The sequence below is a fragment of the Myotis yumanensis genome, unplaced genomic scaffold, assembly GCF_028538775.1.
Source record: "Myotis yumanensis isolate MYYU_CA2020_CCGP unplaced genomic scaffold, mMyoYum1.0.hap1 SCAF_6, whole genome shotgun sequence".
Classification (NCBI taxonomy): domain Eukaryota; kingdom Metazoa; phylum Chordata; class Mammalia; order Chiroptera; family Vespertilionidae; genus Myotis; species Myotis yumanensis.
In genome coordinates this window covers 84,931,577-84,954,796 of record NW_027223757.1, presented here as the reverse complement: position 1 = coordinate 84,954,796, position 23,220 = coordinate 84,931,577, and the positions used below count along the sequence as shown (strand labels likewise).

Below are 23,220 nucleotides of genomic sequence, written 5' to 3'. Positions count from 1 at the left end.
CAGGCTCTGGTGGGGGCTCATGCAGGAGGCAACCAACCAATGTGTTTCTCTCACATCGATATTTCTCTCTGTCTTTCCCTTTCTCTTCCACTCTCTCTAAAAATCAATGGGAAAATACCTTTGGGTGAGGCACTCATGACTGTAAACTTACTTTTGCCCCACCCTGCATGGCCTCTGGAAAATGGAAATCTTCATGTTTGTTTAAAAAGAGGAGAAAACCTTTGTGTGTGGGTTTTTGTTTGTGTTTTTGCTTATTCTAATATTTCTTTTTAAAAATATGCTTTTATTGATTTTAGAGAGAGAGGGAGAGGGATAGAAACTTCGACAGGCTGCCTCCTGCATACCCCCTACTGGGGATCGAGCCCACAAAGGGGCATGTGCCCTGACTAGGAATCAGGGAATCAACCAATGACCTCTTGGTGCCTGGGTCGATGCTCAACCACTGGTCCACACTGGCTGGGCTCCCATACTTCTTGATCAAGGTTAGGAATTACTATATAGTTCTGATATTTTCCGAGTAGTTACGCTCTCAAGGACACTGTGCTGTGTTTCTCGGGTTTGCCCAGAGCTGAGGCCTTTCCACGCGTCTGGGAGAGAGAGGAAGACTGGGGACAGAACAGGGATTGCCAGTGGACAAACCAGGACCAGATTCTGCTTCTACCTTCACAGGTAGATGCTGACTCTTTGAAAGACTTACAATAAAGTCACTGAATAACTGGGAAGGAGAGGGGCTCAGCCCCACCCCCACTCTCCCGGAGTTGTTCACCTGAAGTAGCGTTCTGTAAAGTGCCCGTGAGTCATGACTTCAGCTGTAGAAAGTGGGGGAAAGGGAAGAAAATGGGAGAGGCATGTTAATTTATCAGGAGAAATATCAGTGTCAGAGAGAAACATCAGTCGGTTGCCTTCCCTACGTGCCGAAACCTAGATATGCGCCCTGACTGGGAATTGAACCCCAAACCTTTTGGTGTATGGATGATGCTCCGACCAACTGAGCCATCTGGCCAGGGCCTTCCTTTCATTTAAAAAGCAAGTTAGGCTGAGACTCGTTGCGGTACCATGTGTGTCATCAGGACTATAAGTCCGCTGTCTCGGCTCTGCCCATGTGGAGGCCAGGGGGACACCTCACCTGAACCAGTCCGTCCACAGGAAACCTGTCTGTGCCAGCCATCCGACTGTAATAGACTCAGTGGCCATGTGTTGAGTGCCTTCTACCTCCAACAGCAGCCAGGGGCCTTGGTACAGTCAACTCAAGAAATGCTAGTTTAATGCTGTTGATTTTTAATCCTCACCTGAGGATATATTCCCATTGATTTTTAGAGAGAGTGGAAAAGAGAGGGAAAGACAGAGAGAAATATCGATGTGAGAGAAACACATCCATTGGTTGCCTCCGGCACGCGCCCCGACCAGGGCCTGGGCCAGGGCCAGGGAGGAGCCTGCAACTCGGTATGTGCCCTGGATGCCCTTGACCGGAATCTAACCTGGGGCCCTTCGGTCCGAAGGCCAACCTCTATCCACTGAGCCAAACCGGCTAGGGCTAGTTTAATGTATTGATGAGGATGCTGTAGTCAGCCCTGGGGTGAGGGGAGGTATCGAAATGAACAAAGCACAGTCCTGTTTTCTTGAGGCTTATGGTCCGGGGAAGGACATGGAGACGGCGAACTGTAGGTCAAGCCAACTGCAGAGTGTGTTAGCGTTAAAGGAGGCTGGAAGCACAAAGAACAGAGCGAAGAGGGGCAAAAAGGAAGGAAAAGTGAGGGGGCAGGTCCCAGAGGAAAGGAATGCCAGGCAGTGAGGAACAGGAGCAGAGCTGGAAGACACCAGTCTATTTGAGGAGCTTGGAGTAACGCCTCCTGGCAAGAACAGAGGGGAGTCAGAAGGGGTGGAGGGGTGGGTGGAGGTGGGCTGCAGCCTGCAGTCCTTCTCAAAGCCCGGACCCAGCAGAGGGTTCTGAGCAGGAGCCGCACTCCCTCGGGGTTGGTGTTCTGGGAGGAGCAGTTAGAGAGAGTGGATAGGAGCTGGGCCGCGCTGTCACTGTCGGAGGCTGTGGCAGGGGTTCCCTGGACAAAGGACAGGGCTCGACCGAGCGCCGTGGAAATGAAGTGGAGGTCACTCAAGAATGATATGTACTTGAAAGCCAGTGTGTGAAGTTATAATGGCCATGAACTACCCAGCCACGGGGTGATGAGGTCGGCTGGCCAGAACACAGTTTTCTTGTTTGTTTGTTTGTTTTTTTAAATCAACTGGTATAAATACAGATGTCCGTTTTTCAATGGAAGTGCGTGGCTAATCAAAGGATCACTCGAGGGAAGTGAGTTAAGGCAGGAGTGGGATGGCTGAAGACCTTTTCCCCGTCGGTAGCAGTTCTTGCACAGCAATAACAGTACAGCTCAGCCTCTGGCAGTGGCTGTTCTTCTCTGGAGAGATGCTTGGCCTGCCCATAGGAGGAACCGCTGCCCTGGCCAGCGCGGGAGGAGCTCGCTGGCGGCACCTGGGTGTATTCGAGGATCTTTTGGTTGCAAGAAAGGGAACTCCTCAGAGAGGAGCAAGTCAAATGGGGAATGAGTTCTAAGGAAGGGGAACCTTCCAACCCAAACACGGGAAAGGCAGCCAGGCCTCATGTGGTGCTCAGCACATCACCGGGGCCGCCGGGAGGACACACGGTGCCCCAGCGGGTACTGTTTGGGCAGGACAGGCCCCCCCCCGGGCCGAGGGTCTTTCCCAGGGTGGGGGATGGGGTGCGCACCAAGATGCTCAGTTGAGGGTCCCACTGTAGGCGCCTGCTACGGGCACACCCCCATCGCCCAGTGGAGGGAGAGGAGGGATGGGAGTCGTTGTGGAAAAGTACCAGGTGCCAAGCTGTCCCCTGACAGGGAGGCTATGGTGGGTGGGGGGGTGGGCTGGGGGTGGGGGTGACTGTCTGGGGCCAGTCCTGGACCTGGACCTCCTGCCATCACCCCCAACCCCTACTGGTTTAATGGTCCCAGCCCGGGTAGAGGCTGCAAGCGAGGCCCCACTCCAGAAAGGCAAGACTTGTTTTCTGGCCAGTGCCTGCCTCTAGCTCCTAGGGTACTTCCAAAGGTGACCTCCTGGATGCCCCTTGCCTCTCTGGGCCTCGGTTTACCCCTCTCCAAAATGATGGGTGAAATTAAGGCCTCTCCAACCTCCTCTGTCTGAATGTTTGGAGTGGAGGCAACTCCACCCTCTGGCCCATGGGTCCATGTGCTTGGGCCCATGGAGACAGGACACCCTAGAATGTCCCAAATTCATAATCAGGAGCCCCAAACTCCCCAAACACCTGTCGGTAGTCTCCCGTAGTCCAGGGCATGTGCAAATGGGCAGGTCCTGAAAAATTCACAGGAGGAAGGCTGCAGAATAAAGATGAATGTTTAATTAAATGCTTCTATACATAATATGTCAACTTTATGAAATGTTAGATTTGGTCTTTGTAAAAATGTCATTAATCTGGAAATAATTTCTCAGATTTTCCTCACTTTGTATGGGAGGACTGCGGCGGGGGGAGAGGGGGGGAGGACTGCGGGGGGAGGGTTAGCCAGTGGTGAAGCAGATGAGTTTCTGGGGGCCAGAGAACTTGAAAAGCAAACTTACTTTTTCAGGAAAAAACATAGTCTTGATCTAAGACACAGGTGCCTTTTACTGTTTAATTTGCTTCCTAAGAGGCCTAAGCATGTGCCTTCTTACAGCAGCATAAACTGCTCAGGGCCTTGTCCCTGCTGGTCCCCGAGTAGGATTCAGGTCCCTCACCGGGGCCGGGTTACAGAACCCTAAAACCTTTCTGGACTTGGAAAGTTCCTAGCCCCAGGGTTCCACCCCCCCACATCTCTGCACCCTGCCCTGCTTCCTCCACCTCTGATCAATGTCATTCCATCGTCCAGCCTCACTCCATAGCCCCCATGTTAGCCATCTCCAGAGGAAGAGCACCAGGTGCCTTGTCCTCTCCTCTTCCCTCCCCTCCCTCACCCAGCTTCTCCCTGACACACTGGCCTCTCTGTTCCCATCAGCCGCAGGGTCCCATGGTAAGTGCTCCAGAATGACGGCCTTGCCCCCTAGTCTTCCCAGCCTTCTAGTCTGCTCCCCACAGCGGACCCAGCTTCCCGAGTACCGGAAGAGAGAATCTGATTGGTCCAGGTTGGGTGGGTGGGGGGGGGCTTTCCTTAACCAAGTCAGGCGGGAGATGTGATATGGAAGATTCTTTGAAAAACAAAATGGTAGTAATCAATGGGTCACTCTAAAATGTTAGTATTATTGTTCGACCCTTCCAGACTTCGTGAGTAACTCGGGGTGTTGGTTGTCTATTGCTGTATAACCAAGTCCCCCAAAACTCCGCAGCTGGAAACAGCAAGCGCTGATTAGATCACAGTTCTGTGTGCCAGGCGCCAGGCATTGAGAGCTGTGTGGCATGGCTTTCTGCTGTGGAGCCCCCCACACTACCCAGTGTGGGGAAGCCTTACAGACACCCCCCCATTATGTCCCGAGCCTCACCTCCGTCCACGCATCACTCACCCCCCCCCCACCACTCTCATCCTCTTGAAATTCACATCTGTTCTCAGCAATCTCTTCTCTAACCTTCCTCAGTCAGAACTACATTTCCTATCACAAACCAGGACATGCATGCATACACACATTTATAACAGAAACAAATTCCGCAAAAGAGCTCACACCCTCACTGCCTGCCGTGGAGCTGGTATTTTCTATCCTTGGCTATTTCGGCTTTTATGAAAGCTGGTCACAGGCCCATGAATCTCACCGCCTATTGCCTTGTGCCCTGCAGCGTGCAAAGCAGCCTAAAGGGTCACCCAGACTCCCCGCCATGAGCTACCAGCCCCTCACCATCCACCCGCCTGCAGCTCCCTCTCACGTATATTGAATGACCTTTCCTTCTCCTGTGACCCCCTCTCCCCCTCCAGCCCCCCTTCAAGTTCCCCTGCCTGGAGCTCTCTCCCCGCTTTCCCCACATTATTTGGAAAACTCTTACTCAGCCTTTAAAACCCAGCTGTACAGTGTTTCCTCTTCCCTCTCTCCTTGGCCAGAAATGCCTGCTTCCTCCTGGCCCCGGGCACTGCAGCGACACTTGGTGACTGCCCCGCCCCCTCCCCCCAACGGCCCCCCCCCCCCCAATATATTTTCATTGAGTCCCTCTTAGTCCGCTTCCGAGGACTTGGAGCACATTAGCATCACACAAATGACGAAGCTGCAGATGAGCGGTGTGCACAGTTGGGGGGGGGGGGGCGGGTGTCGCGGGCAGGTTTCCTGTCAAGGGAGCCACGTGCTGCAGAAAGAGGCTCCCTCCCCTGCGGGCCGCTGTCTCGCCCGCGCATCCATCACAGGTACCTTTCGCACCGGAACTTGCAGCCTCGGTGCGTGGCCGCGGTTCATGCTAGCTGCTCGGGCTTCTCTTGGGTTTTTCTACTTTTTCATTTGTTTGTGTTGATGGGGACAACCCGGTGAGAAATGGGGCGCAGGCGGCGCAGAGGCCTGTGTCTCTGCGCCCGCCCTGCGGGAGGGGGTTTCCTTTCTGAAGTGGTAGGAAGGAGGGTTTTGAGGTTTGTGAATATTTGCTTCTAAGTATCTAAGTAAGAGATTTGTTTGCCCACATGTGCACTCCCCTTGCCAAGCGAACAAGCCGACAAAATATTTTCTGGTTGGTTTTGCTTGTATGTGGTTTTTATTTTTTTAGGGCAAAAAAAGAATCGGTTAAATTGTACTGAAATGCAATGGCTGTTTTTAAAAAAAAAATCGCCGTTAAGGGTTGAAGTCAGTGTGATTCCCAGGCCCAGCCTCTGGGGAGTCGCTGATAGATTATGCTGTGAACCATAACCGGAAAAGAAAAAAAAAAAAAACCACACGAGCCAAAGCACTCAAATGATTCCTTCACCAATATTCTCATTTCTGCATTTGTCGGTGGCTGTGTGACTGCCACAGGATTTGCTGACTTGGTTGTGGTGTGTGCGTGTTTGGGGGAGAGGTGGGAGGGAAGTGAAGACAGGCTGTAAGCAGATAATTACTGTAGAGTGTGATAAATACTGTAACAGGTTATGTGTCACATGCACAGAGAGGGAGTCATTGACTCACGCCGAGCAGTATTTTTAAATGAGGGTCGCCCCCAGGATTGGATCATGAAATCCATTTACAAGGTGGCTAACAGCGTTTTTAAAGTGAAACAGGATAGAATGAAATATATCAAGTTGCGTTTTCTACAGTACGTTTAGGGAGTGTTTTCCTAAGCCATTGTTTCAGTGATGTGCTTATTGCATAGCAATGTGAAATCTATGTCTTGGGAGTGAGTCTCAGGAAAGATGTTTGAAAGCCACGACTGTAGGGGATGACAGAAGGCTTCCCAGAGGAGGTGGCCGTTTGTGCCGGGCCTTGGAGAATAGTGGACTTGCCCCAGAGGAAGAAGGGCATTCTGGGCAGAGGGCAAAGGGTATGCCCATATCGGGAGGAGCAGTGGAGAGCCCCTGGGGAGGCAGGTGGAGCTAATTAATGCACCTTAAAAGTACCTATGTCTGTACCACAACTCTCCCCAGAAATTCCATTTCCCTGGTGATGGCTTTGGCCTTGGGAATCTATTTCTATTATTATTATTACTAGAAACCCAGTGCACCAATTCGTGCATGGGTGAGGTCTCTCGGCCTGGCCGGTGATTGGGGCCTGCTGGTCAGGGGAGAGAGACCACGGGAGGTTGGCTGTGGGAGCATACTGACCACTAGGGGGTGCATTGAGCGTCTGCCCCCTAGTGGTCAGTGTGCATCATAGCTACCTGCCGGTCATCTGGTCATAACGGTCACTTAGGCTTTTATATATATATATATATAGATTATTATTATTATTTTAATCCTCACCTGAGGACATGCTTTTTATTATTTATTTAAAATATTTTTTATTGATTATTTCAGAGAGGAATGGAGAGGGAGAGAGAGATCGTAACATCAATGATGAGAGAGAATCATTGGTTGGCTACCTCCTGCACACCCCCTACTGGGGATCGAGCCGGCAACCAGGCATGTACCCTTGACTGGAATTGAACCCAGGACCCTTCAGTCTGCAGTCTGACGCTCTAGCCCCTGAGCCAAACCAGCTAGGGCAATATTATTATTATTATTGATTTAGAAAAAGAGGGAGAGGGAGAGAGAAACATGGATGTGAGAGTGAAACATGAATCAGTTGCCTCCCAAACGTGCCCCAACTGGGGATCGCACCCTAAACCTGGGTATGTGTAGGGATGATGCTCCAACAAACTGAACCACGCTGGCCAGGGCAGGAATCTGTATTTCTAATAAGCTTCCTCAGGCTGTGAGGTGCTGACAGGTGTGACACACCAGCTACAGGTCTTAAAAAGGTGATTTAGATAGGAAATTGGTTGACTGGAAATAAAACTGGGAGACCAGCAAGTGATGAGGACCTGGGTTTAGGTGAAGGTGGTTGGTGGGAAAGGCGGACTGGATTTAAGGGAGTTTCTTGAGTGGGGTGCATGGTTTGAGGCAGATGAGAGGATGAGAAGGAAGCATGGACAATCCTAATATATCTAGGGGACTGGTCTGTGACACAGAAACTAGAGGGGAGGGGAGATGATTACTTGACTTTTGGTTTGTGCCCATGGTGGGCCGGAATAATTCATCAAGTTTTTGCCATGCCCCATGTGAACTATACCTCAAGAATGTACATGCCCGCCATAATTGATTTGGCTCAGTGGATGGAGCATCAGACCATGGACCAAAGGTTCTCAGGTTCAATTCCTGGTCAAGGGCACATACCTGGGTCTCAGGCTCGATCCCTGGCCCCTGTCAGGGTGCATGCGGGAGGCAACCAATCGTGTCTCTCACTTGATATTTCTTTCTGTGTGTCTCTCCCCCTTCCTTCCACTCTCTCTTAAATCAATGGGAAAATGTCCTCGGCTGAGGATAGGCAACAACAACGAAAAGAATGTGCATGTTCTTTGCTCTGATTGCCCATCTCTAAACAACCCCCTGATGGTCTCAGACCCGACGCATGTCAATCTAACTCACAAGGTACTGATAATACCCCAACTGCTGGCTGGTCGGTGTGATTTACAGTGAGGGAGGGAGAGGCATCAACCTTTTTGGGTACCGGAGTACTTGTACCTTTGCTGAGGGTGCCACCTTTACAGTATCAGTGTACCTGGGAAATGGAACTAAAAGTAATGAAAAGGTTTAGGAGAGAGAATTGTTTGGTCCAGTGAGTATTTCACATGGACTCTTAAAATGCCGGATTTCCTGTGCTTCCCTGTGCTCAGATAAATAAGAATGTGGCTCTTCAGCTATCAGGATGCTAGTGGAGGTTATACTGTCTGGGTGCCTTCTTTTCCTTCATGTTGAAGCTGTATCTTGATGCCTGTTGGGTACCTACCTGTTTCTTTGCTCCAACTTGTATCCACGTCATCTTTCAGGCGTGGTTCCTTTCCAGATGCCTTACCTCCCGGTAGTGTCGTTTCTGGAAAGGACACTGACATTTATGGACACGGAGACCCTGTCTTCGAGCCCGACTTTCTCACCAAATTCCGAGGGTGCTGTATAGAAGCAGCCCGCAGCCTATGAGTCCTCGTCTGCTGCCTCTGCAAGCCCCCCTCCCGGGGTCCCGGTGGGGCGGAAGGAAGGCTCTGTCCTGGAGAGTCAGGAGTCGGACAGAGCGCCGCGGGGCCTGGGAGCTGGTGAGCATCGCCTCCAGCCCTGCCTTCCAGCTGCTCAGCTGGGCCTCCTAACCCGATGGCTGTCCTCCCCCTCACTCTAGGGAAACTGGCTGGATGTGCGACACAGCAAGGCCAGTGGGAGTGCTGAATGCCTCCTTTTTTTAAACAACAGTTCTGCTTATACTCCTTATCCTTGTACTAGAGGCTTGTAGGAGTTCAGATTTTTATTTTTAAATCTGTCAAGGAAAATGACCAGCTTGAAATGTGTCATGACTAGAATAGCCTCAGTCTCTACAAAGATGATTTATTCATGTATCAAACAAAATGCTAACGTGGGCGAAGTATTGAAACATGTGTGACCACTGCAAGTGAACTGTTTACCACTGCTTTGAAAACATTTCCACGTTGCTTCTTAATACCAGTGTTAACCCAACAATAATGGCAACTGTTAGCGAGTAATTTACTATATGCCAGGCACCAAAGCCAGGGTTTTGTCTATCTAATGTCATTTAACTGTCCCCCTGCCACCGGAGATACAGGTATTGTTACTTTCACGTTACAGATGAGGAAACTGAGGTAAATGAAGTGAAAAAAGTAGGCCAAGATCAAAAGGCTAGAAAGCGGCAATGATGAAGCTCTAACTGATGGGGGCTGGGGACCACTCTAAACCATAAGGCCATGCTGCCTGTGATCAACTGGATAATGGTTTTATGCGGTTCAAGGAGACTTACTGTACTCCCTTAATACAGGATGGGCAAAAGTCAGTTTACAATTGTTTGTATGGAAAATAACACAATAATCGAGAATAACCTCTGTATTTTGTATACTCATAACTGTACATCTACTTTTGCCCAGCCCTCTCTATAGGTCTCTAGGTAGAGACACATTTATTTCTTGTATTCTTATACATCCTGTGGACAGGGCTGTTTCTCTTCTATCATACGAGTACTGGCTGTGAGCTCACTACTTACAAAGAACTCTGGAGGGGACATGAGAGAGACCTATAAGGTTGAATCACATGAGATTGCCAAGGGGAATCTACATGGGAAGATTTCACATGATTCAACCCGACACACAACTAAACCGAGACGCCATGATCAACATTTCACAAGCACTAGTTCCTAAACCCTTAAAATAACTTGCAGACATGGGCACTGTAATTATCCCCTTTTTATAGATGAGGAAGTTGAAGTGCTGAGGGGCGAAGTGACGCCCGTAGCCACATACCTGGTGAGTGACAAAGGTGGAATTTGAACCCAGGGCAGTCCGAGCACAGAGCCAGGGCACTAAAGCCCAGCATGTAAGTTCTACTTGAGGCACAGCTGAAGGTAGGCACCTTATTTCTGCCCATGGAGAATTCTTACATTTTTATTTCACAAACATGACACGGAGCACTTACTAGCTCACCTGGTGTATTTTGGTATCTCTGTGGTCTGGGCACACCTGGTCCTGTGTGTGGCCACCTCAGCTCTGGCATTTGCATCCGCCCCCCTCTGAGAATAGCCAACCAACGAGGGAAACATGTGGAGGGAGAACATAAAAAACAGAAGCCTTTTCACTTTTAATTGTTATGTGGACATTGGACCTGCTTATGTGGCGGCCCAGATGCCTGCTAGAACATTTCAACTATAATTACATCCTCTTTTTTTTTTTTCTGTGTCCAGTTGCCCTTCTTTTTAGGTCGCCTACACAGGTAGGAACCATAGGAGTGACCATTTAATTGTACATAATTAAATTGTAGTCAATACAATTAAAGTTATTTGCATATAGGTAAGCCATTTTAGGAACGTTCCTCTTGCCCTAGCCAGCATGGCTCAGTGATTGGAGCACTGGCCCGTGGACTGACAGGTCCTGGGTTCGATTCCAGTCAAGGGCATGTACCTTGGTTGCGGGCTCCATCCCTGATCCCCTGGCCTTGTCCCGGGGCATGTGCCGGAGGCAACCAGTCAGTGTGTCTCTCTCACATGTTTCTCTCTGTCTCTCTCCCTCCCTTTCGCTTTCTCTAAAAATCAATTGAAAAATAAACTTAGGTGAGGATTGACAACAACAACAAAAAAGAACGTTTCTCTTAAAAAGTTTCCTAATCTTACATTTAGACACCCAAATCCTGTCTATATAAACCGTAACTTATATTTTACATACACAGGCATATTCCTTGTTTAAAATGTTTTTCAATCACATGGGGAAAATGAAAAGCTTGTTTATTCTTTTTAATATTAAATGATTTCAATTTTGGTGGTGCCTGGTGAACCTGAAATTCTCCCCACTGCTGTCCCAGTATTTTGCAACCCCCCCACCCCCAAAATTTAAAATTAGATTTGACAACTGGCATTCTCAAAGTCGGCCTTCACCAAGTGGAGGGCTGTCCCTCTGCCTAGGCCACAGCACTGAGCCCTGTTTAGAGTCGAACAGCAAGGACTGCTTGTTTCCAAGCCCTTTTCAGGGCCTGAAGAGAAGGGTGAGTTTTAGAATCAACCTGACCTGGGTTTCCCCCACCAGCCCTAACTAGACTGATGACTCCAGGCAAATTACTAAAATCATTAGGAGCCTCATCTGCAAAATCAGGATAACTAAGCCTTATTCTACTAGTATAGGTTTTCATGGAGATTCAGTCAATAATGTATATAAGTATATAGGAGGCAGTAGGCTCTCAGAAAATGTCATCCTTCAAAAAGCCTGCACTAGCCATACTCTGTGGGTCTAGGAGTTCAGTTTTGTTTGGTGATCTTTCAAAGTCAGATTTGTGTTTCTTTGGGGTTTTGGCTGACTTAGGAGAATAGCTTTCTGAAATCCATTAATATTTCATTGGAGCTATGGAGCAACAGCTGTAAAACTTGCTTGGTGGGTCCTAATTGCAATGAATAATGGACTCTTTTGAAATGTAATCCTTCAAAATGGGTATTACAATTAAATTCCAACCAATCCAAAGGCACTTTAAAATATGTTTAAAAATTTCCCAAGCCAATTAGAAAACTGGTTGGTCCAACTGTCAAGTGTAGGGAAATATGATAATTTATGCAAAGACTACTGTTCCAGGAAGGCCTTGGCTGGCTGTGAAACACTGAGAAAACACCTCAGTGATACTATGTGATACAAAATCACTGAATGTATTTTTAAGGAAAGTTTAAATATAGCACATACATTGTAAAGGATAGAGTGGCAGTTACTAGAACAAGATATGGTTTGTTTTTCTGTTAAGATTTACTGTCCTGAATATGACAACATTGTATGCTAACCTTGACATTTATTTTGTACAAAATAGTATAGTTACAGTACCCTTATGTAAGCAAGCAAGGTGCGCTACCATTACCTTTTTGATGCCAAGGGAATACAGAAACCAAACAATAATTTCATGTAAATAATTTAAATCTAGGGATAATTTTTATTTAGAACTCAGTAAATATTTGGGGAACATGGCTTTGAACATTCTGTTTATTGCAGGACCTCATGGCTGTAGGTATTACAAAGTAATTTAAAATAATTTTGAAACATTTCTGGGGCTTATGTACGTATTTTTAAAAAATCTTAATCACATGCTTATGCAACTCATCCTTTATCCTTGATGTTTATTTAAACTAAAAGACAACAACAAAACCCCCACTGTATTTTCGTGGGAATTTGCAGGAAAAATAAATGCAGTTAATCTAGGCCACAAAGGCATGCTCCCCCAATCCACACTATCCCAGTTAACATTTACTTAAACCCTCTCAGTGTGCTCGGTGGTTTATGGAGGCTCTCAACAATGAGATTCGCCATTTAAAATGGGTGTTAATTACACTCAAAAGGTTGGGTAGCTTTTTAAAGGTTGGGGGGTTACGTAAGGAAAGTTCCACAAATGTGGTGATAAAGGATATCTACATATAAAGAGAAGGGAATTGGATGTTTTGAGAGCGACTTAGCCCTACACCTTCACCACTAAAGTTGTTCTGGGTTGTTTTTTTTTTTTTTTTTTTCCTGGTTAATGTTGACATACAGGCTAAAAAGACGAGGTCTGACAGCATTTCGGAATGGAAAGAGGATGTTGCAAAGGACAGCTTCGTACATTTAAAAGTTAGGATAAATGGATTATTTGCCAAATAACTGTTAAGAGTGACGTTTTAGTGTTTTTTTTTAAAGCATATGCAAAAAAGTATTTATTGGGCTTGTTCTAATTGGAGTTCTAAACAAATATTGTTTTTTTTTTGTTTTTACCCCCCTCCCACCCCACCCCCAGCTAAAACGAGTGAACGTGTGTGTGTGAGTGTGTGTGTGCAGGGCGCCTGCAGAGACTAGCACGTTATCGTGTAGATTTAAAAAAAATTTTTTAAAGAGACAAATAAACCTGTTTCTTAAGTAAACCAGTACATTTCTGAAGTTAGCCAAAAAAAAAAAAAAAATCCCAAAGGAAACAGGAATTAACATCTTTGGAGCTCGATTTTTAAAAAAAAAATTTTTTTTTAATTAAAAAAGAACCTTAATCTTCCCATTTTTTTTTTTTTTTTTTTTTTTTTTTGCTATAGGCGAGAACCGAAGTTTGGAGGCAGACGAGCAGGCGAGCGCTGTGCCCGGGCGCAGAGCATGAAGGCCGGGCGGGCGCGGGGAGCGGGCGCCCGCCGCCCGGCGCGGGGGTGAGCGAGAGAGAGAGAGCGGAGCGCGTGTGGCCGGCGCCGCTCGGCCGGGAGCTCCCGCGCCCGCGCCCCGCGCCCCGCGCCCGCCGCCGCCGCCGCCGCCGCCGCCCCTGGTGCGATGGCGCAGAAACCCCGTTGACAAGGCACTGCTTTTTCATGACGGTGAGTTTCCCTTTGAGTGTATTATAATTTTGTGATAAAAATTTCAAGGAGAGAGAGAGAGAGAAGAGAGAGAGAGAAAAAAAAACCCCACACCACCTCCTTCCTCTGCCTCTTCCCTCCGGGGAGGGGACCGGCGCGGGAGGGGGCCCGGAGGTCTCCCTCCCGCCGGCGGAAAAGAAAGAGGAGCAAATTAAACACCGAGTTGCCAAAACCAGGATATTAGGTTTCAGCCCAGAGAGCTATTGGCTACGGCTGTGTTTTTTTTTGGGGGGGGGGGTGGGGGGTGGGTTTGTGGGTGGGTGATGGGGGTGGTGGGTGGATGGTGAATGGACACGGAGGACGGGGCGCCGAGTGGGGCCGCCGCGCCCCCGCCGCCCGGCCCGGCCCGGGAGGACCAAGTTCAGTGTCGCGGGCGGGGGCGCAGGGCCGGGCCGGGGGCGCCGGCGGAGGGGGCCCCGCGCCTTCTTTTTTTTTTTTTTCTTCCTCCCGCGGATGCAAATTTCTGGAGCGGGGAGAGGAGAGCCGGGCAGGGGCGGCGGGCGCGGGGGGAGGGCGCCTAATGACTCACTGATGGAGCCGGTTTGAAATTAGTGGTGCGAGTGCCGTCCGCCCCCCGGGCCGCCGGGCGCGGGAGGAAGGCGGGCGGGCGCGGGGGGGACGGCGCGGGGCCGGGCCGGGCGGCGGGGAGGAAAAGCAGCCCCAATCTCCTCCCCTCGGCTCCCCCCTCGGCGCCCGTCTCTCTCGGAAGCTCCGGGGTGTGGATCGCATTTTCTTTCTTCTCCGCAAAATGGACCCCGCGCCGGGGAGGGAGAGGGCGGCGGCGGGGAGGGTCGCGTTGCGCCCCGGCTTCCTCTCGCCGCCGGGCGGGCGGGCGGGCGCGGGGAAGGGCCGGCGGCGCGGGGAGAGCTCGGGCCGCCGGGCTGCCCGGCTCCCCGGCCCGTTTCCCGGCCCTTCCCCGCCGCCCCGAGCGCCGCCAGCACCGCGTCGGCCACCAGCCCGCGGCCCGGCCGGGCGCCTCCTGCGGGGACCGCGGCGGCCGGAGCGGGGAGCCCGGCGGCCCCTGTGGGCCGAGAGGGCGCGGGCCGGCCCCGAGGCGCCCCGAGCGCGGGGTCTGGCGCGGGGCGGCGGCGGCGGTTGGAGGTGCTAAGATGGCGCTGGGCCTGGCCGGTCGCCAGGGCTGGTGGCGCAGTTGCTCCGCGGGCGCCATCTTCCCCGGCGGCGCGGGCGGCGGCCTCGGTGGGCACCTGGCCGGCCCGGGGCCGAGGGCTCGGGGCAGCGGCGCTCCGGGGGCTGGGAGCGGCCGCGGGGCCGGGCCTGCGTGGCTGTCCCTTCCCGGGCCCCGGGCCCCCGAGGCCGCCCGCCCGCCGCGTGTGACGCCCGGCGGCCGCTGGGTCCCTCCCTGGCCCGGCTCCCGGCGCTGAGCCGCCGCCTCCTCCGCCGCCGCGGCCGGTGAAGGCTGCGAGCGAGGCGGCCCGGTTACCGCGCAGCCCCGGGCCGTGCCCGCCGGCCCCAGTGCGGGTCCCCGGCGACTCCGTTGTGTGTGTAGCTGCCGGTGTTAGAACCGCCCGGAGGGACGGTTATCTGCCATCACACTGTGGGCCGGCAGTGGGTTCCGCGATGGGGAACTTGTGCTGGTTTTCCTGTTAGCTCTTCCCATCGCAGCAAATGAAGCGTCTCAGACCTCCCTCCGCTCCCTTCCTCTCTCAGATCCATAGGAATATTAAATATGTCCTGACTCGGTTCTCAACCGGTGGGTCGCGACCTCTTTGGGGTCGAACGGGGTCGCCTAAGACCATCGGAAAACACATCTATAATTGCATGTTGTTTTTGTGATTAATCACTATGCTTTATGTTCAATCTGCAACAATGAAAATACATCCTGCATATCAGATATTTACATGACGATTCATAACAGCAGCAACGTTACAGTTATGAAGTTGCAACGAGAATAATTTTGTGGTTGGGGGTCACCACCACATGAGGAACTGTATTAAAGGGCCGCGGCGTGAGGAAGGTTGAGAACCGGGGCCCTAGAAGGAGCCCCGCGGAGAGATGGGGAGGATGGAGCTGGGTACATTGTTGCGGGAAGGTGAGTGGGAGGAGGAGGAAAGTGTTGAGCTTTGCTCTCTTGAGGAGCCCACGGGGATGGAAAGCAGAGAGTTAATTTCCAGTGGATGAAAGTAACAGTGGCAGCCAGTGTGTCCTTCACCATACGGTCTAGCCTTCCGAGCTGTGCTCGGCGCTGTATTTAATTCCTGTTTATCCTGTCAGCCCAGCAATAATGGTTATATTCCCTGTTTACCAGGAAGAATTGACATTGGATTCAAAAAGCCAGTGTTCTTGGCTCTGCACCTATGGTGTCCACATCGGAGCAAGAGAATCCACTGTGCGGGGGGGGGGGGGGGGGGGGGGCATAGAATCCACTGGGAAGATGTTTTGAAAGAGATTTGCAACATCACCCCTTCATTTGTTAGGGCCATTGGTTTCTTTCCCAAAGGTCCAATGGGTTAAATAACCTGAGTTTTAAGCCGATTCTTCATTTTCCAACTTCTTGACACTCCCAACTCCCTCCGATTTTGAAATTCTGCGCCCCCCCTCCCCCCACCTCCTGCATCGGAATAGGCCGCGGTCAGTGTGAGGACAAAGCTCTCCAGGTGACTCCGGTGCCACAGACACGCATGCAGAGCCGCACTGCACTGTGCTGCTGGCTCTTGTAGTTGGACCATGAGACTTGGTCCATGTCATTCTGAGTTTCAGCAGTTTATTGCATCATTCTCATTTTTATTTTTCTCCTGTAGCTGCCATTTATCAAAGTGTCAAAACTCTTTTCTTACAGAAAGGTGGCTTAGGTGTATCCTGTGACTTTACAATCTCAGTACATTTTTAAAAGCCTGTCTCATTCTAGTGCAGTGATGGCAAACCTTTTGAGCTCGGCATGTCAGCATTTTTAAAAACCCTAACTTAACTCTGATGCCGTGTCACATATAGAAATTTTTTGATATTTGCAACCATAGTAAAACAAAGACTTACATTTTTGATATTTATTTTATATATTTAAATGCCATTTAACAAAGAAAAATCAACCAAAAAAATGAGTTCGCGTGTCACCTCTGACACGCGTGTCATAGGGTTGCCATCACTGTAATCTGGTGAGAAGTTAACAGACTTCTAGGTCTAGATGGGGCAGCTAGCTTATTCAAGACAATTATGCAACAAAAATAGAGTTGAACGTGGGATTGATGAATTAGGAATAGGTTAGAAAAGATCCTAAAGTAAAAGCCTAGAGATGAATCCTTGGAAGAAAGGGGGTGTGTTTTCTGAATTTTGAATTTTATCTTGTGGGTTTTGGTTGGGGAAGCAGGATGGAGAGATTATTCTAAACATGAGCCTGGTAAGCAGAGTGCGCTTGAAGCCACAGCAGCTCAGGAAGAGGCAGAGCCAGTGGTGACGATGAGCCAGCCTGACCAGAATGGGAGCAGTCAGTGATGAAATCATGAACTTCTCGGGGTTGAGGACCACATGCTTATTTTGTGCTTTCCTTTCTTTATTCTCAGATCACTGTTGTGTTTAGTAATTGCTAGGGCAGATGGTCGAGAACTTTGACTTCTTAATATAAAAATTATACGTCCACATTTTAAAGTGTCTATAAGGAGCAGCTATTGAATACCTGTATCTTTGCCTCTGTGGCTTTCCTCCCCTTGTTTTTCATGGTTAATGCCAAAGTAATTATATTCTTTGACTAAAATCCAAGGAAGCTTGAAAGGAAGGGAAATCTAAAATAAACCTGCTGAGAGGGACACAGTAGCTTCTTTATTTTAAAGTAGCCTTTAGTGGAATTCAAGACAGACAAAATCTCTGCCCTCAGGGAATTTACAGTCCTGTGGGGAAAACAGGAAATAAGTAAACAAATAAGATAATCACAGATTAAGAAAAATTATTAGAAGTTAATAAGCTGGTGAATCTAAAGGAGTGCATTATGGGAATGACTGGCCAGCAGGAGTCCAGGAGCATCCCTTTGAAGAGGTGACACTGAGTTGGGGCCTGAAGCATGAGCTTGTGCTGGCCGCGTTGGAAGCTGGGGAGGCATACCGGCCTGGGAACCAGAGCCAAGACCCGGAAGGCCCAACAGTCATGGGTGTTAGAGAAGAGCAGGAGGAGCAAGATGGCGTTGGAGAGATCCCTCAGGGCCTCTTGTGTTAGGCAGAACAGGGGAGTGGGATTTTATTTTAATGAGAGTGAGCAGCTTTCGAAGGGCTTTCATTAGGGCAGTGATGTGTTTTCCTTTTTAAAGATCACTGGCTGCTGTGAAGCAAGAGAGGAAGCAGGGAGGCTATTGGAATCGCTCTTGGTTGATGGTATCTTAGCAAGTGCAGTGGCGGTGGAGATGGAGCAGAGTAGATGTTGGGTTCAGATATTTTGGGGGTGGAATCAGAAGCGTTTGCTGAATGGGTTGGCTGTGGAGGGAGAGAATCAAGGAGGCCTTCAGGGTTCTGGCCGAGGCCTTGGGGGCTGACGGTGCCATTTGCTGGCTGAAGACTGGAAGAGGAACAGGCTGGGTGGGGGTGAGGGTCGGGAGACAGGAATTCTGTGCTGAACTTGTAATGTTTTTTAAATATTTGTGAGACATCCAAGTGAAAAGTCAAGTAGGCAGTACATACTCAAGTTGAGCTGAGAGGAGCTCCCGTAAGTTTTGGGACTCGGTAGCACGCACATGGCACAGGACGTCATGGAACTGGTTGAGATGATTGGTGATCATAGAGGCCTTAAGATCAAGCTATAAAACACTTCAGTGGCTAAAGGAGACTGAGAAGGTCCGGCCATTAAAGTGGGAGAGTGAGTTACCCTTTCAAGAAAGGGGCTGGTCCCTCTGCCAAATGCTGCTGAGAAGTTAACCCGTGAGGAAAGAGAAATGTCCATGTGGGTTTGGCCGCATGGAGGTGGCTGTTTTGACAAGTAGCTTCACTGGCGTATGGGGTTGGGGTTGGAAGCCGATGGGATCACATCGGGAGGAAGGGAAGTGAGTGAGGACCGCTTGTTGAGGAAGTTTTGTTGTAAAGTGAAGACAGAAACAGCACAGCAGTGATTGGGGAGAGAAGTGAGGTCAAAGAAGATCTTTAAAAACATTGATGGGACATAGAAGAGCATATTCAAATAGGCCAATGAGAATAGCCAGTAGGGAGAGACTAAGGCAGGAGAGAGATAAGACTACCAAAAGAGCAGACTTCTTTTTTCTTTTTTAAAAAATATATTTTTATTGATTTCAGAGAGGAAGGGAGAGGGGGAAAGAGAGAGAAACATAAATGATGAGAGAGAACCATTGATTCGGCTGCCTCCTGCACACCCCACACTGGGGATCAAGCCCACAACCTGAGCATGGGCCCTGAGGGAATCGAACCATGACCTCCTGGTTCATAGGTCGACACCCAACCACTGAGCAGAATTCTTGGGAAGGTGAGAAGGAATTCAAAATGCAAGAGGGGGGGTCTGCCTTTGGTGGGAGCAGGAAGACTTGCAGTAGCAAGAGGGAAGGCAGAGAATGTGGACACATGCAGGATTTATGAATTGCAAGTCGAATATATGGTTTCTGTTTTCTTAGTGAAGTCTGGGGCAAGGCTAGCAACTTAAAGGAAGAAGGGGTGGAATGGTTTGAGGTGAGAAGGACACCTCACCTGGGACAGCAGGACAGCGAGCTCACTGGAAACTGAGGTAGGATTGCTGGGCATTTCTGAATGCCTGGCTGTGGCTTGGGTCTGAATTTAAGGTGAAATCAATCACATGTTAACGCATGGTTTTCTGCCAGCACCATTCAGCTGTTAGGAAGGAAACAGAGCTGGCAGGTGATCAGTTCAACCAGGAGTGGAGTTTTGCCTCCCAGGTGTGACAGGAAGAGAGGAGATGGGAAATGGAGGTTGGTTGCAATGCTGAACCCTGGAATGCTAGCGGGGAAGCAAAGCAAGAGGAGCTAAGGGGGTGGAGCCATGTATCTTCACCATGAAAATCATTCTTGGTTGAAAATCAGTTAATGGGCACAGAATTTCAGTTTGGGATGATGAGAAAGTTCTGGAGCTGGATAGTGGCAACAGTCGCCCAGCAATGTGAATGTAATGCCACTGAACTGTACACTTAAAAATGGTAAATCTTGTCTGTATATTTTACCACAGTAAAAAAATACCATGTGAACATTGTGGCAGGTACATGTTATTTCCATACTGCCTTGGGCTGTTTGCAAAGTACTTTCTAGGGAAGTATTTTCTAGGGAAGAAAGTAGCCTTAGAAATCAAATCTCATCTTACTGAGACTAAAGAGGCACTATTCCCTCATATCATGGTCCCAAACTTGAGTGTGGGGTGGGGCCCAGGAATCTTACATTATTTGTTCCTCTGTTCACTGATTTTAGGCCTTTAGCATAGCATTTAAAACAAGCTGGGCACTCAGTACACATTTGCTGACTAAATATTGGAGAACGCAGGTAGAGTAGAATGATGGGAACCAAAGGGAAACAGGTTCTAGAGACAGGTGGAGCCATAATGTCTTATCCCATTGGAGGTCTGTGTGAGAAAAAGAATAAGCAAGACCATTTGATGTGATTGTTTTCAGCATTTGACATTCTGATCTCTGCAGGTGATGAGAAAAATCAAAATATTTGGGGAGTGGAGAGAGAAGTATTTTTTTCCCTTTTTTAAAATTGAATTTATTGGGGTGATAGTGGTTAATAAAATTATATAGGTTTCAGGGGTACAATGGAAATAAGTATTGGGAAATCATTGTTTAAAGATTCAAACAAGTGGAAGTGTGTAGCACTCTTAACCTCCCTTTTCCATTCTTTCCTCTGCAACTACTGTCATTTGTGAGGTTCCTCTGTTCTCCAGTTGTCTACAGGATACGTAATAGCAATGTGCAGTTAGAGGCCAGGAGACTGGGGTAGATGAAAGGACTCAGAACAGATGTCTACAATCTTCACTGAGAAGATAGCAAGGGCATATGTCAGGGCAAAGGCAAAAGTTTTGAGTTTAAGGAAAGAGGAGTAAATTTGCAGAATGTATCAGATGTGGGGGAAATGGATAAAAGAAATGGTCCTTAGCTGTGATGAGGCAGTGTGAATTGGTAGCACCACATCCATCTATCTGCATGAAACTTCTCACGTGATGAATAACGTTCTGTATTAGAAGTGGGAAGTACCGTCGGCGAGGGGCTGGCAGAAAGTGGTTAAACAAGTGTGGCGAGTGGGAGGGCTCACAGGAAAGGAATGCGTGTGGATTGAAAGGCAAGCCCTACATTGGAAACCTTGTAAGCAGTATCTTGCTGAATGGGGATGGAGCCCAGGGTGTGGCTCTGCTGGGGTGGCTTGCCCAATTGGAGTGCAGTTCGAGAGGTGGGAGGTTAACATATGTCAGTGATGGCGAACCTACACACGCGTGTCAGAGGTGACACGCGAACTCATTTTTTTGGTTGATTTTTCTTTGTTAAATGGCATTTAAAATATAAAATAAATATCAAAAGTATAAATCTTTGTTTTACTATGGTTGCAAATATCAATAAATTTCTATATGTGACACGGCACCAGAGTTAAGTTAGGGTTTTTCAAAATGCTGACACGCCGAGCTCAAAAGGTTCGCCATCACTGACAGAAAGAGTCTTGGGGAGAAGCAGTTGGGGGCTGTGATCTATTTTTTCCTTACCTCCTCCTATGTACTTCAGTTCAGGAAAAGGTCCTGAGACCTCCCGGTGCAGGTCCCCTTAATCCTAATAAACTTTAATGTATATAGTTGTGATGTTTAAGTTATAAATTTCTTTTAAATAAAGTTGTAAAGTTGAACATTTTCTGTTTTTGTGGGTTCTTTGACTATCTTGAAAACACAAACACTTATATTCCTTGAATAAAAACCCTAAGTGTGGGGGAATGAGGTAGGAAAGGTATTGCCTTTCTAGAAAAGGCTTATTTCAGCTCAGCAAAATCCAGGATGCTTCACTGTGTCATCGGCAATTAAACTTTGTGTCCTAACCTGTGGTTGAAACAATTTCACAAGGAAAACAAAATGGGGGAAAGAGAAATAATATTTGTTAAACCTTAATATTATTTCAAGCACTAATGGGTTTAATATTATTAAATTCTCACAACAACTTTGTAGATTGGTTTTGTCTTCGTTTTCTAGATAATAAAACAGGTTTAGAAAGGATCACTTGCTCAAGATTACATTATTGTGGGGCAGAGCTGGAATTTGAATATATACCTCAGACCCATGCATCATACACTTTGCCATTGTTGTTAATCCCATGTATAAATTTAATCTACAAATAACTGCCTACCAGGTAAACAAACATTTTGAGGTCTTAAAATTGGGTAACCTTTGTTTCAATAGGAGGAACAGGGAAAAGTAGTGATTTAATGGCTAAATAAAAATTGTGACCAAAAAAAACCTAATCTCTTAGGGGATAGTCAAATTTTATGTCAAAGCAGTTATTCTGCCCCTTCTGCAGATAATTCAGTTTTTATTTGCATAATATGGTGAGTCAAACTTGGGGACCGTTGTAGCTCCATCTTTGATAGCAATCATGGATTATGAGTCGTATCTTTCACTTAAAAAATCTTAATTGGAAGAGACTCTAAAATAAGACCTTTAAGATTGATACTGCATAGCGCATGTTATCCTTTTGTTTTAAATACTGTCAATATAAGCACAGTAATCATGGTACAGATTTGGGAGGAAAGTCCTTGAAATACTGTAATTTGTTTTAAAGAAACGTTATTTTAAAGAGGCCATATTGTAGGTTGAATATAAGGCATATTTACTCAGTTGTGGCCAGTAAGACATGTCAAAATGAATAATTTTTTTTTTACTCTACAAGAAAGCTTAGCCTTGATGGGCAACAGTAGTAAAAGGTCTAGACACATTCTCACTGAGGATCCTTGAGTTCACTTGGGCTGACTTAGATCTTGAGTATCATGGCGCTTACTGAACAGCCTGAGCTAGTTCTTCATGCCAGGCTGCAAGAAAGAACTTGAATTTTCCTCCTTGCCTGTGAGAACCAACCTTTTCACCACTTACTAGTGGTAAGCCTAATTTAGGGAGATGAAGAATTTCAAAATCTTGTGGGAAGTGTATTGGAGAAAATTTCAAAATTTGTTATGAGGACTTAAATATTTTGAATGTGAGTAAGGATTGTTGGGTCAGCTATTGTATGTATTGAAATCAACCATCTTTAAAAGTTGCAGTAGAGTTTATTTTTTAATCTTATGCCAATATTTATTATACAAAAGCAGAGGTAAATATTTTGATACAGAGAAGAAATCCATCCACAATATGGCCACTAGCTGGAAACAAGGACATTCAGACCTTTAAGTTTAGACACAGACATGGTGGAAAACAGATGCTGCTCCAGCAGGAACCAACATTCTTAAGTTTCCATGCTTGCAGTATATTTTAGATAGGACTTCTTTTATTGTAATTTTTAAAAAAAGACAAATCAATTTATCTGATTTCTTGGTTAATTTTTTATTATAGAATTAGTATTCAGCATTCCTTAGAAAATATTTTATAGTGTTTGAGCCATCCCATCAGTGGATTTTTAGCAATAATGTTTTTTTGCTTTTTATTGAATTTATTGGGGTGACACTGGTTAACAAAATTATACAGATTTCAGGTGCACAATTCCACAACACATCATCTGTATTGTGTGTTCACCCCAAGTCAAGTCTCCTATCACCATTGATCCCCCCATAAGCTCCTCCACTTCTCCCCAACCCCCACCCCCCACAATCCTCACACTGTTGTCTTGTCCATGAGT

The 23,220-nt window shown here is 47.9% G+C and overlaps 1 protein-coding gene across 2 annotated transcripts in view; it reads left to right on the top strand.

Annotated features, from left to right (window-relative positions):
- The window catches only part of BICRAL (BICRA like chromatin remodeling complex associated protein), a 102,470-nt gene that overhangs the window by 14,038 nt on the left and 65,212 nt on the right, over positions 1-23,220 (top strand). The window contains exons 1-2 of one of the 2 annotated variants that reach the window (XM_070418576.1): positions 5,322-5,345; positions 13,165-13,434. The gene's annotated coding sequence lies outside the window, so the exon portion shown is untranslated. Of the gene's footprint in view, positions 1-5,321; positions 5,346-13,164; positions 13,435-23,220 lie in introns of those variants that run through there. The other variant, XM_070418575.1, reaches the window with a different exon arrangement.